This window comes from Triticum aestivum, chromosome 2B, assembly GCF_018294505.1.
Source record: "Triticum aestivum cultivar Chinese Spring chromosome 2B, IWGSC CS RefSeq v2.1, whole genome shotgun sequence".
Taxonomy (NCBI): domain Eukaryota; kingdom Viridiplantae; phylum Streptophyta; class Magnoliopsida; order Poales; family Poaceae; genus Triticum; species Triticum aestivum.
In genome coordinates this window covers 541,024,438-541,040,921 of record NC_057798.1, presented here as the reverse complement: position 1 = coordinate 541,040,921, position 16,484 = coordinate 541,024,438, and the positions used below count along the sequence as shown (strand labels likewise).

The 16,484-nt window shown below is 46.2% G+C and overlaps 1 long non-coding RNA gene across 2 annotated transcripts; it reads left to right on the top strand.

Annotated features, from left to right (window-relative positions):
* Positions 1-5,423: 5,423 nt before the first annotated feature.
* LOC123041597 (uncharacterized) lies at positions 5,424-6,211 on the top strand. 2 transcript variants are annotated; one of them, XR_006418570.1, is made up of 3 exons: positions 5,424-5,647; positions 5,717-5,835; positions 5,934-6,211. It is a non-coding gene; the product is annotated as an uncharacterized lncRNA (long non-coding RNA). The 2 variants fall into 2 exon arrangements; XR_006418571.1 differs by having other exon boundaries at positions 5,717-5,841.
* Positions 6,212-16,484: the final 10,273 nt, after the last annotated feature.

Genomic DNA, 16,484 nt, shown 5'->3' with positions numbered 1-16,484 from the left:
GTTAAATTGACCACGTTCCTAGTGGGTCCCACCTGTCAGTTTGCATAGGAAAATGGTCAGATAAACATAAATTTACTCAGGTGCAACAAGACTCCAACCCATGCGTGGGAATCACCTAGTTGTGTATGTGTCTGCCAGGGCCTGATGTGTGCGCATGCACGTGTAGGTTGAGCACTTGAGAGTGAGAGTGTGTGTTGGTCGTGTGGTGTGTGCATGCATGCGTGTGTGTGAGCATGTGAGTGTTGCGTTCGTGCGTGGCTGCATGTGTACATGTGAGTGTTGCGTGCGTGCGTGGCTGCATGTGTTCGTGTGAGTGTTGTGTGCATGCAGTTCGTGTGCATGCGTGCGCGTGTGTGTATAATCACCACACCATCTCATGTGTGTTAAAACAGATGGGTCAGCATACCAGTACAAGGCCACCTTGTCCATTGTGCCCGCGGTCATGACTTCGAACCACCGTCCAATATTTTTTGTCGTTTGTTTTCATTCTTACTAGCAAGATGCCTGTGCGTTGCACGTAATATCAAGATGCATTTGTATGACTAGTTTATCTTGTGAGAAAAAAGGATGAATGAGGGAAGGCCTTAGTTGCAAATGTGTAGAGCTATGTGGGTACCTTTTTGCAAAATTTCCAAAGTTTCCTTCCTATCTGTCAGATATAAATCGGACGGCCTATATTGCAGGATGGTAGGCACACCATCATCACCAACTCTGTTTTTTTCTAAGAGTGTAGAGTAGATACAAGCTGATAGGTGGGCCCAATGGTTGTGAGATAATGTGATGCAACACTAGAGGTGGCACGTGGAGCATTTAACTGGTCAACTAGTCATGTCTTGAGCAAATACAGAGATGTACAGTTAGCCCGTGACTGTATAATAACCACAAAATGTAAATAGTGACCATAATGAGTGGATTCTGAAGTCCAATGTATGTATCGTGCTTTCTCTTCAACTACAATGATCGTCACTGTATATATCACGAGAGAAAGATGAAACATGTGTGAATGTGCTGGGGGCTTACTTTTAGAGGACCTGGAGATAGTTTGTGTGCGTACGTGAAAGGGGTGTAGAGGGGGTGTATGCAATGGAGAGAGAGATGCTCTTCGTTTCTCTTTATTATGACTAACTTTGTATATAGTATAAAAATATGACCATGCAATGCAAATTAATGTTCATACTCCTCCATATAACTTTGTAATGTTGTATATATGTAGAAATTCTAAAATTATTTTTTGGCCACACTTTGTTCAAAAGGAATGTTGTATGCGAAATAAACGTGAAGAGAGGGCCTTTTAGATCAATGGGGTAAGTGATGTAACATGTGTGAATGTGTAGTTGATGTATTTGGTAGGGCCTAGAGAGGTGTGTGTGTGTGTATTACGTATTCGAGAGAGGCATGGATAGAGGGCCGGGGGGCGTGGGAGAGATAGCACGAGAAATGAGAGTGGTCTAGAGAGAGAGACGAATATGATGTCACGGCGAGAGATTCCCTTGAGTGTGTATATGCAAGGGGGGAGGCAATAGAGGCACTAGGAGAATTTTTTTGTGTGGTGTGTGTGTTGGTATGTGTGGGTGTGAGAAGATAACGAGACCTAGGGGCAGAGGGTGTGTCACCGCGTGAGGTCCGGTGGGTCGAGGTGAGGCCCTTCGTTCGGTTCTGTCCTATTCCACATTGGTCGGCCCGTGACGCATTTAGGGAGACCCATGGATGACTAGTCATACAAGACAAAGATAGCAGAATTGTGAAGGACTCTGTGGCCATTGACAAAGCCGGATAGGATTTGTTACCCTAGGTTCTCGGACTAAGGTAACCCCTTATCTCTGATATTACTATTCATCCAACCTAACTTTAAGGGGCATCCTACAGAATGCTCTGCTAGAATCATACTCGTCGATGAGGAAGAGAGGTGTGAGACAATGCGTGAGAGACATGCCTAAAGATAATGTGCATATAGGAGACATGTAGGCAGGTCTATGTATATAGAAAGGATCGATGGGGATTGTGTGTGTGTATGCTTGTGAGAGGAAGAGTGCTTGTGATAAAGGTTAGTGAAAATAGTCATAAATGATTACGAGAGGGAGGGAGGGTTATATCGATAGCATGTCTGCGAGAAAGACACCTCGGGAGAGAGTGTGTGAGCATGTGTGAGAGACCACCGATGGAGAGTGAAACTACACGTAAAAGACTAATGTACGCATTGATTATAGATATAAATTGTATCCAAATATTAGGATGGGATCATGATATTTGCAATTCACGTAAGGAATTGTCATTGATCCATCAGACATCTAGATTCTATCAAATTTGAGCATGTCTATGTTATTATTCGACATAACTGATCCACATAGTTAGTATTTTGAACTCCAGATAATGCATCGCTTTAGCAATCGAATATAAGCGTGAGTATAGTTCATGTTGTGTGTGTAAAGGACATTATACATACGAAAGTTACACAATGAACATTATAAATAGCTACCTATGAACTAGCATACATTTGAATTCAACTTAAGGTGGTTTAAAAAAATCGAATTCAACATGAAGTCCATTCAATTATTTGAATTCGATATCATGGCATTTGTAAATCATACCTAAATTATGGGGGCACCAATCTTTGCTTGGATTTTGTACATAATAGCATATGTAGTCGTGTACAAAATATATTCAAATTTAGCTCCTCCATTCCAGAATAAACATAGTTATAGGATTTTCAAGTGTCAAAATTCCAAAAAGAACCGGATAGTTTAATGAGGTTTTCAAACATACAAGGTCAAATTTAACGTTGTCTATTTAGGTCAATCCTCAAAGTTCAAGAGTACTCTAAATAAGAATGCTTCTGTTTCAAAATTTCGAACAAAGCGGCAAAAGAGCCTCTACTCACCCGAAACCGTGTGAGACCAGTGTTTGGTAGTACAAGGAAATTACTTTTCTAACTACGACCTGTGAAACCTACCGGCCTGACGTCCAAAGGTCTAAACCGGGGTAGGTTTGTAGCTTCATCTAGCCGCCACGCAACCGCCTCCGAAAAACATTCATACACAATGGTCGCCTAAGCACACATGCGCGCGGCTGAAATAGCTCCCGCCCACTATTTTGGACACCTGAGATTACCATCCTACCCCCGACCCCCAGTAGGTCCGAAATTTAAGAGGGGGGCAACGTTTGTGCTTGCCCTAAATTTCAAACAAGTGTGTCCCAGACGGAAACATGGTTCTATCTTAGCCCCCCCAGCCCACCCGTCCGATTCCCCATTCGTACTCCATGGGCACAAAAACTACCTTTCCACTAGTCGTGAAACCCTAGTGTCCTCCGTCCGCCACCCCATCCCACCCATCAACCGCCATCCTCCTCCATCACGCCAGAGCCGATACCCCGACGTCGTCGTCCACCGCAACCTCAACCGCAATGCCCTCCACAGCTAGTTTTTGATGCTGAGGCTGAGCCGTCCGTACCCAAGCCAGTTCAACCACGTTGTCCTGCGCCTCATTGTTGCCGCTCCAACTTCGCCACCGGCCACCACACCGGAGCTGTTCCAGCTATGCCATCCTTCGCCGCCTCGGATCTTCTTCCCCTCCGCCAACATACGGCCACGACAACAGAGTCAACAATTTGGCCATGGGTTCGTCCAATGCTCCACGATCCTCCAAAACATCGGTTCCCCCGGCAAAAAGAAGAAGATTGTCGCGACATATGGAGGAGACCACACCGGCAACCGGAAATGGTACTCCTCTTCCCTTATTCGTGCAAATCTTACGTGTCTGCTTGCACGTTATTCATCCCATAGAAGACACTAGTTGGCCGCTTCTTCTTGATACTAGATGTTCCTAGTAACTCGTGAAGCACAAGGTTTCTCCTCATATACTATTTCACCTTAGTTAGAGGTCTGTTGCCCCTGGATTTCAATTCTTGGTCAGTTGATTCCCAATTAACGGAAGCATTCCCTGGCAGCGCCTCGGTGTTTATCTTAGGGGCGTGTGGGGCCTAGAGCTGCTGGCGCCCGATCTGGAGGTCGGCCGGGATTAAAGGGATGGCCTGGGGGCGCTGCCAAGCATGGCGGTGGTGTGAGATCGAGGGGAGCGGGGCGGCGGAGGTAGGGGTCTGGGCCTGTGGTCGCTCGTGATCGTCAACAGTGATTGGTGGTATGTAGATGAAGGCCATCTGCCCGTTCCTTATAGATCGAATGGTTCATAAAAAATCGACTGACCTATTTATTTTCAGCCGACTATTATCTTGATATGACCACAGGTGGTGGTGTGCTGGACGAGTACCTGCATTTCCTGTGCTCATATATTACAAAATCATACGGAGTAGAATCTAATTTTGTTTGCCATGCAATGTTGTAGAGCTATCATATGTCTCTTGTCATTTATTTTTCAGCCACTTGCTATCTGCTACTTTTACAGTGCACCAGTTCTGCACACTCTTCACCCTTACTCTCATTATTGTGTTTTTATGCAAGGGTATTTCAGACTCTGCTGCCATGAGAGAAGCAAAAAGGAAAAGAGAGAAGTTGCTCCAGCATGGTATGCGGATAGGCCAGACACGTTTCACCCTTATAAAGGGTGTAGTGTCAGGATATGGAGACGATAAATGTAGCTCTAGAGTTTATGACCTCGCTCGCAATGAACCACCATCCCAGGTGATTGCTTTAATTTCGCGGTGTCATATGTGGCTGCATGTTCCATATGGTGTCTAGCTAGTATTCGAAAAGCTGAAGTTGGTCTTTATTAAGATAAGGAAAGATATTTTTTACATGAACCACCATCCCGTGAGCACCAGAAGACAAATAGCTAGTCAGGGCACAGGCCGAGCCAGTGACAAGCCCATCACAGACAAACATCACTTGGAAGCCAACTAAAAAGCCACGATGGTGGCAAAGTAGACCGGCTCTGTAACACCCCGGATGCAACTTTCCATATTCGTAACTCCAACTCTTGCCTTTTCCGGAGATGCGATATGATATTTCCTTCGTGGTTGGGTTTTGTCTTTTGTTTTGCATTTTGTTCATGTCATGCATCTCATCTCTTAGCATCATGTGCATTGCATCTGCATGTTTTCATAAAACTTGCACCCATTCGTAGTTGTTGCATCCCCCTTGCTTTCGTTGACCGTTCCGAGACCAACCTTGTTCTTTGTTTTTCCCTCTTGCCTAAACCGGAGTCTCTTGGTAAAGTGCACAGACCCCCTCGCGCGCGCGTCCGTAAGTTGTCCCCAACCCGACCCGATCAGTCGTGACCATTGGATTCGGATCATCCCCAAACATCTACAAAATATCTTCGGCTTCTTATTTGGGCCTCCCTAACCTATTTTTTTCGACCGCCCGATCTAAATCGGAGGATCCAATTAGGCCTCTACCCAAAATCCACTTGATATATAAAGACCAACCCTATTTTCTAGGGATCCTTCCCGGTCCAGCCGCCGCCACCGTCACCAATCCCCCTCGGGATCCACCAGCGCCCAATCCCCTCACAGCCTCCACCTTCTCCTTGTTTTTCCCTCCTGTCCAACCACCATCGCCCCGCCCAAATCCTGTAGGAGCCCGAGCTCCTCTGCCCGTCGCCCCTCTCCTGCAGCCGCCCGAGCACCGGCCAGCTCCCTGGAGCTCACCACCAGCACCGCAGAACTCGTATGACTCCAGCAACACCCCACGGTGAAGCTCCGCTCCTCCCCCATCTCTCTCTCCGGTCTCTCATCTCTCTCGCTCTCTGTTTGTTCACAGGGAGTTGGAGCAGCCATGGCACCCGAACGCCTCAAGTTCGTCAGCCCCACCGATGGAATTTGTCTAGTGCCCGAGCCTCCTCCCGTTGCAGCCAGCTTGGCCGCCGACTAAAGCCCCAGGTCACGGTGTGCTCTTGCTTCTCCCTTCTCTTTTCTCTTTTCCCCTCTTCCTCCCTGGCTCTTTCTCACGCTGCTCTCTCTATCTCTTGTCTTCACAGCACCGTCAGGAACGCCATGGAGCATCGCCGCCGTCCTAAACCATCCAGAGCTCGCCTCCGTTCTGTTCCCGACCTCGTCATCTCCGGATCTGCCCATCCCCGTCTCCTGTAGCTCTTCTCTTCGTCGGCTCCGCTGAGGTCCGTCACCGCCGTTGCCCTCTAGCTCGATTTTGAGCTTTGCCTCCAGTCGCCTGCTCGATCCCCTGCATCGACCACGCACGCGTGTGCGCAAGCGCCGCAAGGCCAGTGGCGCCCAGCTTCTTCCGCTTTCGTAGCCAGCCAAGTTTCAACATCGCCATGGCCGCCGGCCTCTTTGTTTCCCCGCTGTGAGAAACTTCCTCCATCTCTGAAGCTTCGTTCTTTTCCTAGATCCATTCTGGCGCGCAGAGTTTATTTATCGTAGCCACTACATTCTAGCACTAGCAGAGCAGTTAGCCCAGTGGTTCTTTCCTTGTGCACACATCCAGGGGGTCTTGGGTTCGATTCCCAACCGCCCCTAATTTTTTTCGTATTTCTTTTTACTTTGCACACAGGCACACAACCACGTTGGGCCGGAACTGCTGCTGGGCTTGCTTAGTGCGCTGTGTTCGGCTCGTTTTCCTTTTTTATTCCCGCGCTACGGTTTTAATAATTAAATCCTGGACATGCATATTACAGAAAATGCCATGATTTTAAATTGCTCACAACTAAATAACCATGCATCGGATTTAAACATGTCATATAGTTAACTTGCTAAGTTTTTCATGCACTTTCATAATATGCTATTTTCATCCATGTTAAACATGTTTAAACTACTGTTTGCATTTGTTTTGCATAATGCCATGTAAAATGATTTATTTCATAATTAAATAACCGTAGCTCCAATTTTAATAAACTTTATATGTAAATGGGCTGGAAAAATGCCTAGTTTAACATGGTGCACTTTATGTTGCTGTTTAACAACATTAAAATTGTGTTTAGGGCAGAACAGTACCAAATTCATAATTTGCATATGAGGATTTTCTCGGAATTGTTGTTTGTTGTTCCGGCCTCATTTAATCTTGCCTAAATAGTTAGTTTCCATATGCTTCATCTCTTGCCATGTTTAGCAACATTTAATATAGTTTGGTAGCTTAAACGAGATCAACTAAATAATTGCTTGCGGTGTTTCGTCAATATGCAACTCGTTGCATATTGAGCTCCACTTAACTTGTAGTATTGTTTATTGCACTTTGCCATGCCATGCCTCATTAAACCGGTCATGCATCATGCTTGTTTGTGCATCATGCCATGTTTATGCTCATGCATTTACCATGTTGTTTGTTTCTTTCCGGTGTTGCTTCTTAGTTCCGATAATGTTGTGATTGTGAGGATTCGTTCGACTACTCCCATTCGTCTTCTTCATGGACTCGTTCTTCTTCCTAGCGGGATTTCAGGCAAGATGACTGCTACCCTAGATCTCACTACTATCATTGCTATGCTAGTTCGTTCTATCGCTATGTTGCGCTACCTATCTTTTATTCTTCAAGCCTTCCAATTGTCATGTCAGCCTCTAACCTTTTCACCCTTCCTCGCAAACCGTTGTTTGGCTATGTTACCGCTTTGCTCAGCCCCTCTTATAGCGTTGTTAGTTGCAGGTGAAGTTGAAGATTTCTTCATGGTGGACAGGATTATGTTGGGATATCATAATATCTCTTATTTAATTAATGCATCTATAAACTTGGTAAAGGGTGGAAGACTCGGCCTTATGCCTGGTGTTCTGTTCCACTCTTGCTGCCCTAGTTTCTGTCATACCGGTGTTATGTTCCCGGATTTTGCCTTCCTTACGCGGTTGGGTGATTTATGGGACCCCCTTGACAGTTCGCTTTGAATAAAACTCCTCCAGCAAGGCCCAACCTTGGTTTTACCATTTGCCTCACCTAGCCCTTTTTCCCTTGGGTTTCTGGAGCCCGAGGGCCATCTTTATTTTACCCCCCCCCCTCGGGCCAGTGCTCCTCCGAGTGTTGGTCCAAACTAGAGCACCGTGCGGGACCATTCCTTGGCAACTTGGATTACATCGGTTCCTTTACTATTCGCTTATCTGGTGTGCCCTGAGAACGAGATATGTGCAGCTCCTATCGGGATTTGTCGGCACATCGGGCGGCTTTGCTGGTCTTGTTTTACCATTGTCGAAATGTCTTGTAAACCAGGATTCCGAGTCTGATAGGGTCTTCCTGGGAGAAGGTATATCCTTCGTTGATCGCGAGAGCTTATCATGGGCTAAGTTGGGACACCCCTGCAGGGTATAAACTTTTGAAAGCCGTGCCCGCGGTTATGTGGCAGATGGGAATTTGTTAATGTCCGGTTGTAGATAAATGGACTCTAGATCCGAATTAAAACGCATCAACCGTGTGTGTAGCCGTGATGGTCTCTTTTCGTCGGAGTCCGGGAAGTGAACACGGTTTTTGGGTTATGTTTGATGTAAGTAGGTGTTCAGGATCACCTCTTGATCATTGCTAGCTTCACGATCGTTCCGCTTGCTCTCTTCTCGCTCTTATTTGCGTTGGTTAGCCACCATATATGCTTAGTCGCTGCTGCAACCTCACTACTTTACCCCTTCCTTTCCCTTTAAGCTTTGCTAGTCTTGATACCCATGGTAATGGGGTTGCTGAGTCCTCGTGGCTCACAGATTACTACAACAGCAGTTGCAGGTACAGGTTATGCGATGATCATGACGCGAGAGCGATGTTACTTGTATTGGAGTTCTTCTTCTGCTTCTTCGATTAGGGGATAGGTTCCAGGTCGGCAGCCTGGGCTAGTAGGGTGGATGTCGTTGAGTTTCTATTTGTGATTCATCCATAGCCGGATGTTGCTCTTATGTATTGTGATGTTGTATTCATGTGGCATTGTATGACTTTTGTATGTATTCCCATCTATTTATGTAAAGCTGTTCTAATGATATCCACCTTGCAAAAGCGTTTCAATATGCGGTTCTATCCTTGGTGGGACCCTCGAGTCTCTTTAGGATAGTATCGCATATTGGGCGTGACAGCCTCCCACCAGGCTCTCAGGTCCTAGATGATCATGCTCACCACTCCTGCCGGATGTCTAGCTTGTATTTCTTCCAATTTGGTTAAATTGCATCTGCTTAGTTTACACATTATACCTTTGAATATGACATGCCTTCCTGTTTTTGGTACATACTAGTACATCTGTCTATTAACCATGTTCTTACATCAAACTAATGTTCTTGTGTATCCCTCATCAATCACTTATGACGAGGCAGTCAGGCCAGTGGACTATTGTGAGTAAAGATCCTCATTTAAAGAATGCAGCTCAGCCTCTCGACATGATTCTCAAGAAACAGCAAGGCTAGATGAAGATAGTGAACGTGCTCTATAGTTGATTACTGCATTTCCCCTACACTAGCATCGTAGGTGCTTGCTCTAACTTGGCAGCATGATATGTGGTTGCATGTTGCATAGGGTGTCTAGATTGTAATTCTTCCAATCTGGTTAAATTGTATGTGTTATTCTGCTTAGTTTAAACATTATACTTGTTAATGTGACATGCCTTCCTATTTTTAGTACATAGTACATCTGTCTATTAAGCATGTCCTTACATAAAACTATTGTTTTTTTTATCCCGCATCAATCAATATGACGAGACACCTTTAGTATATGAAGGGCGATATTAGTTGCATCTTTCATATGATTTATAGTATGCACTGCTTCTAATATGTTGAAATGCCATTTATGATGGGACGCTTTTAACTTGGCAGAGTCATATTGATTGCATCTTTCATGTGGTGTCTAGCTTGCATTGCTTCTTATTTGTTGGAATGGTTTCTGCTTAGTTTAGACAAGCAGTTGTGAATATGCCATGTCGTCCTGTTTTTGTACATATTCCACCCTGGTATCATGTGTTTGCCTTGCATCAAAGTAGTGATTGTCAGTATCATGCATGAATGAGTTCTGAAGAGAGAATTTTATTGCTTTTTCATGTCGGTTTTACTTGACAATTCAAAATCAATAAAGCAGAAGGATGTTAGCAAGGCAGCGGATAAAGGTGCTCCTTCCAAACGGAGGGCCTCTATAGATTCTACTCCTCCACCCCCCCCCCCAAGATGATTTGCAAGAGAACACATGCATAGACACTCAACGTAGCTGTGTTGATGATGAGCACGTCTCCCCTAGTGCACCATCACATGTGCTCTGTCAGGACCCCGACTCAATGCCACATCGATCTAGCATGTAACACCTCATATCACTTTGCGGCCTCACGCACGGTATTCCCACGGGTGTCGCCTTACCTTTGCCCGGGACCGTTTGCGCCTTTTGGCACACGTATATGATAGTGTCGCTAGCATCCATATGATAAGGAGCCCGGGCTGACATGGCTAGTCATAAACCCAAAGTGGCACAGACTTACAGGGATAGGCATCCATGACCCAGCATCGAACGTGTCGGTCATCAGCGAGTGAATCCAGGCTGTAGCACTGGGCTAGAAGGACTCCGGTGAACCGGGCTGTAGCAGGCTAACAGGACTTCGGTATTCATCGCGTGACATTTCCCCGAAGGGACAGACACAGGAACAAAGAAGGACACATGCCGGCCAGCCTAAGTGCTCCGGAGCAGTAGCAAGCTACCATGGCTCGGTGGAAACACTAGGAGACATTTCCCGGTAAGAGAGGCTACTAAAGATAAACAACTAGATAGTCAGATCCCACACATACCAAGCATTTCAATAACATACACACAATATGCTCGATATGTGCAAACACAACATGGCATCACAACATGACTCTACGACTCAAGTATTTATCCAACAGGCTCCGAGGAGCGAGATATTACAAACATGGGTCTCATGACCCAACAATCATAGCATACAAGTCAAAGCACATGCGGAAGCTTAACATGTCTGAGTACAGACAACTATAAATGAAAAAGGCTGAAAAGCATGACTATCTACCAGATCCTGCCGAGGCACAAGATCGTAGCTGAGGTAACAAGCTAAACGTCGAAGTCCACGTGGAACTACTAGTGAGACCGAAGTCTCTCTGCAAAAACATAAAATAGGCAAACATGAGTACAAATGTACCCAGCAAGACTTACATCAGAACTAACTACATATGCATCATTATCAACAAGGGGATGGTGGGGTTTAACTGCAGCAAGCCAGCTTTGACTCGGTGGCTATCCTGAACTACGACTGCAATGTAACTCTTTTGAGGTGGCGCACACGAGCCCACATATTCACCATATCAATACACCACTATGGATCCGCTCCCGTCTCCCTACGAGAACGCCATCCATAGCACTCACGCTTATCTTGTGTATTTTAGAGTATCCACTTTCACTTGTCTATGAACTGATATAAGCAACCCAGAAGTCCTTTTCCGCGGACACGGCTATTCGAATAGATGATGTTAACCCTGCAGGGGTGTACTTCTTCATACATGTTTTCACCACTTAGCGTCTGCACACGACATGTGCTCGGCAGACTTCAAGCGAAAGCCGACGTGGGTGTAGACCACGGCCTACCTAAACACTCAAGTCTCTAGTCCAGGTTTATCGCCTATTCGGGTTCCATCCATGAGGAGATCCGGCCAGAGTTTCGCTCACAGCCCCAAACGATGTGAACAAGGTTCCCGAGATACCAAACGGGCATCCGGTACACCGTGCCACGTACCTACCGCATCACAGCCCACCCCTACGGTCAGCGCTGTCCACGGCCTCCAGTAAGCTACAAACACCAGAAACTACTTGCAACTCCTGGACAGAGGACTAGGGTGAATAAGAAGTCGAGCGGGGTCATATTTCAGGGCCCAATGCATGGTAGTAGCTGAATCATGGATCACAAACACAGAACTCAGTTCCTAAGGACGGCTTCAATGAGACAACCCACCATGTACTCCTACATGGCCTCTCACCGACACCTTTACCAAATCGTGTTCACACACTTAGCTCACACACAGTAGGACATGTTCACACACCTCTGATTCATCCCCGATGAATCAGACCTGACTCAACTCTAAGCAGTAGCAGGCATGACAAACAAGCAAGAATGAGTAGGCACAACAGGGCTCAAACAACTCCTACTCATGCTAGTGGGTTTCATCTATTTACTGAGGCAATGATAGGTCATGCAAAGGATAAAGGGGTTCAGCTACCGCAGCAAGTAACAGATGAATCGGTGTTGTCCTAATGCAGTAAAAGAGAGCAAGAGCGAGAGAGTAGGATTGTATCGGAATGAACAAGGGGGTTTTGCTTGCCTGGCACTTCTGAAGATAACATTGAGTCTTCATCAGTGTCAACGATCACAACGTCGGAACATCGTCTACCGGGAGGGAACAGATACCGGCAACAAAGAAGAATTTACAATCAATGCAATGCACAATATGATGCATGCTCATGACATGGCAATATGAATGTGTTCGAGCTAATGCAACTAGCAACAAATTAAATGAAGTTGGTTTGAATACAAGATTCAAATTCAAACTCCATATGTGATTATTCAAATGCCATTAATATGATTTGTGCTAAACAGCACCTATAAGTTGTTCTAACATGCATGAAAATGGTACATATGGATTCCTTGAATTTTTCTGATAATTTTTCATATATAATTTATTTCATTTGGAGTTACGGTTGAATTTCTATGATTTTTAGAAGTTTAGGACATTTTCTGAAAATAATAAATCATTTAAGAATTATTTAAATTCCAGAAAACATTTACTGCGTCAGCATGACGTTGGCATGACGTCAGCAAGTCAACAGGGGCCGGTCCGGGTCAAACCTGACCAGTGGGGCCCACTGGTCAGTGACTATGGCTAATCCTAATATAACTTAAACCTAACCTAGTTTAATTAGCCGGGCCGGGCCCGCAGGTCAGTGAGTCAGTGGCTAAAAAAAATAGAAAAAACTAAACTAATTAACAGGGGCTGGCCCCACCTGTCATCGACCCAGGGGGGTCAAACCCCTGGTCAACAGGGCCTAACCCGCCGGCGGTGAGTCGCCGGCGAGGCCGAGGCGGCGGAGGCCTTCGGGTTTCTTGCTCCGGTGACCAAACGGACGGAGGAGGGGCTCTACGGATAGCTGGAAGGGCGCCGCGTCTTCCTGTGGAGTCGGTTGGGGTCGGGGCAGCTGGAATCGGCGCCAGCGACGACCTAGGTGGCCGCCGGAGTTCGGCCGAGGTCGAACACGGTGCTGTGGTGCACTAGAGGGAAAACGGAAGCGCTCTGCGGGCTCCTGAGAGGGCGGCTAACTTGGTAACATGCTCGGGCGCAAGCTGGGGTGACCCTGGCCATGGCAGTGCCATGGCCGGCGGCGAGGAGCAATCGACCGTGGTGGAGAAAGAGGCTAGGGGATGAGCGCGAGCTTGAGAGAAGGGGGAAGAGGAAGAGGGGCTCACAGTGGATCGAACGGAGGGGTCGGCGAGCTCGGGGAAGGCCGCACGGCGACGAATTTGACGACGGCGATCCTCGGTGGCCGAGGAGGGGAATGGCGGAGCTAGCGGCATCCAGGGGCTTCCGGCGCCTTTCGTCTGGGTGGGGATGAAGAGGGAGACGAGGCGGAGCTTTCCGGAGCGTCTGCGAGGCGTGGGGTGGCCGGTAGGCGTGGCTATGGTGAGCGGCGGCGACGGCGACTCTCGGTCATGGGGGGGAAGCAGAGGAGCGAGGGGAGGGAGGTCCAGAGAGCGAGGGAGAAGTGAGAGGGGGTCGGGGGCTGCGTGGCGTCGCGGGAGGGACCGGGGAAGGAGGAGGCAGCCAGGCAGGGAGGAGGTGGCCGGGGCGCGTGGCCGCGCGCTCTGGGCGCGTGCCCGTCCTCCTGGCAGAGGAGGAAGGCGACAGGGGGGTAGCGGTGGCGGGCTGGGCCGCCAGCTGGAGTTGGGCCAGGTGGGCTACCAAGTGAGCGCCAGGTAGTCCTTCTCTCTCTTTCTATTTCTGTTTTTATTTATCTATTTTGTTCTGTGTTGTTTTAGTTTAGTAAAATACTAAACCATTTTATAAAATCCTGAAAATAGTTATGTGGCTAGAGTTAAAATATACCAAACCACATAAAATGTTCCAGTAATTATTGGACATATATTATTTATATATCAAATATATATCCAATGCAAATAGCTATTTATTTAATTCAAAGGCCCAAAATAATTAACTCTGAGATACCAAAAATATTGTTTTGAGTTTTACCTCTTTGCAATATTTTGAGAGACTAAGAGGAACATTTTCTTGGACTTCTTTGAGGAGATTTTAATGTTGATCATTTTTAGAAGGTTTCTGAGGCTTTGAAAATTCCTCAATTCAAATTTCATTTGAATTAAAACATGATGCTCACATGAGGTCTAGCCTAGTGCATAACAGGACCAGGGATGTGACAACTCACCCCCACTAACAAAAATCTCGTCCCGAGATTCAAGCGTAGGGTAAGGTGAAGGGGGAACGCAACTAGTACAATCTTCACGATCCAGGTTGCACTTCATAGGAACGTTGATTCGATCACCATCATTGTCTTGAAGTCTTGCTCTGAGAAATCCTGTCAACATGACATGGAGGGAAGAAGGAGACTCTAGAAGGGTCGATCTTCTCGAAGATCGAACAACTCACGGAATGAGACATAGGACTATCTCTCGGGTTGAGACACGAGATACACATCAAGAGGGGTGGAAAGAAACGGATGACGAAGGTTCACTAGGTAGACAATAATTTCACGCTTAAGAAGGTGGTAATCGATTGTCAACGTAGCGAGGAGTTGAGTTGCCATGATACCACAACGAGGCATCCTAGGGATGGTGACTCGTAGATATATCCCCTTAAGTGGCAAGAAGAATTACCTTTGATTCAGAGATCATTGAAACTCTTTAAACCAGCCTAAGGCAATTCTCGAGCGATCGTTTGGAGGGGGTCGGTAGAATGGCATACTCGGACTTGGATGATGTGGATTACCTTGTTGAAGACAACGTAATGGATGAATTTGCTTGCCACCGGAAATGGAAGAGACGCATGATAGAATGGCACATTGGTGGTGCAAGCTAGGAACAAAATGCAAATGCTGGGAATGATTCTGGTAACTGAGGAGAGGCTCAACAATAGAGAGTTATTCCACTATTGAAATGGTTATAGCATAACCGAGGAAACTGAGAGCGCTATACAGTTAATGTCGACGATCAAACCTAGCACTTGCGCGTGCTCTCAAGAACTTGAGCATTTCCACAATCATCAAGGTTTTACCAATATCCGTGTCAAGGATCCTGGCAACACAACTTGCTACCATGATGGCTAATGATGGATGATGCAGATGCAAAGGAAGATAACACCTTCTTAGATTTCACCCTTGGCGGGGCCAAGGAAATAAAATCTGGATGATCGACTGAGAGACATTTAGCACTCCGCTTCTAATGTTCTCCTTGATGTGCTAGTGTAACCCATTCATAGATATGGTTTGATATCTAGAACATCAAGTAAAAAGGTCGGACTTCGGGATCTCAGAAATCCATAGGGCAACTAGGGAGTAAATCCTACGAAATCCCTATGGGGGGGTGGCCAACTTCCTCAAACAAGATACTATAATAATAGGTCTACCAGATGGGTGTGTTGGCCACGACATCCACCTTGCCGGTTATCGAGAGACCAATATTATAGTTCTTGGGAAATGTTCCAACCATCACATCTACCTGAGATTCAGATCTGGTTGGTGTCAGGATATTCCAGACTCATCAAGTCTAGAAAGAAAAATGAAAGTTTGCAACACAAATCGACGAGATGACGTTGCGAGATTCTCGGGAAATGAATTACGATAGCAAGCTCCAAAACATGAGCTGGTTCTGCTACAACATGTGAACACGTTGTCCCAGACAAGCATGACCACAAAGTAGTCTTATAATAAAACACTACCGAGTTCAGGAGGGGAACCATCATCGAGGATATCGAAGTCCTTGCATAAGGTACACTCTTAAGAAGGAACTTCTTCTCCTTGATCAAATCAATCAGTGGCTTGGTGTGCTAGGGACACATATAGAATGGAGGTTGCAAGTCTCCAGACCACAGAATACTTCGCACATATGCATGACTGACTTGGGATGATTCCAGAGGAAGCAAAACTAACTTTCTCAAATTCACGGCGGCAACTTTCACCAAATGCACGTGTATAAGAGGAAGTCACTCCTTCATCCAAACATATGCTTCATGAACGAAACACGAAGAAATGCTTACACAAGTTTCCAACACTAGGTTGATGTTCAACATGACTCATGGGAGAGACAAAATGCTGCTGATGGGCTCAACAACAACTCATCGAGATTTCCATGTAAATGGAATTCCATAATTATGTGAACAAGTGATAGCATTGGTCAGACCCAAAAGATATAATGGTGTATGCTCGAGGGATCGACCACGAGTAAGACAACATTACGAACATCGTTGGTTCTGATTTGATTTGACGATAGCCCACACTCAAATCAAAGGATTGATAAGACAATAGGTCCAGCAACTGATCACAGGGACCAATCGATGAAGATATCATCTTTCTTCAACACACACTACACAAGAATATCCCTTTGGAACGAACTAAGTTAGGCAAGCTTTTATCTTCC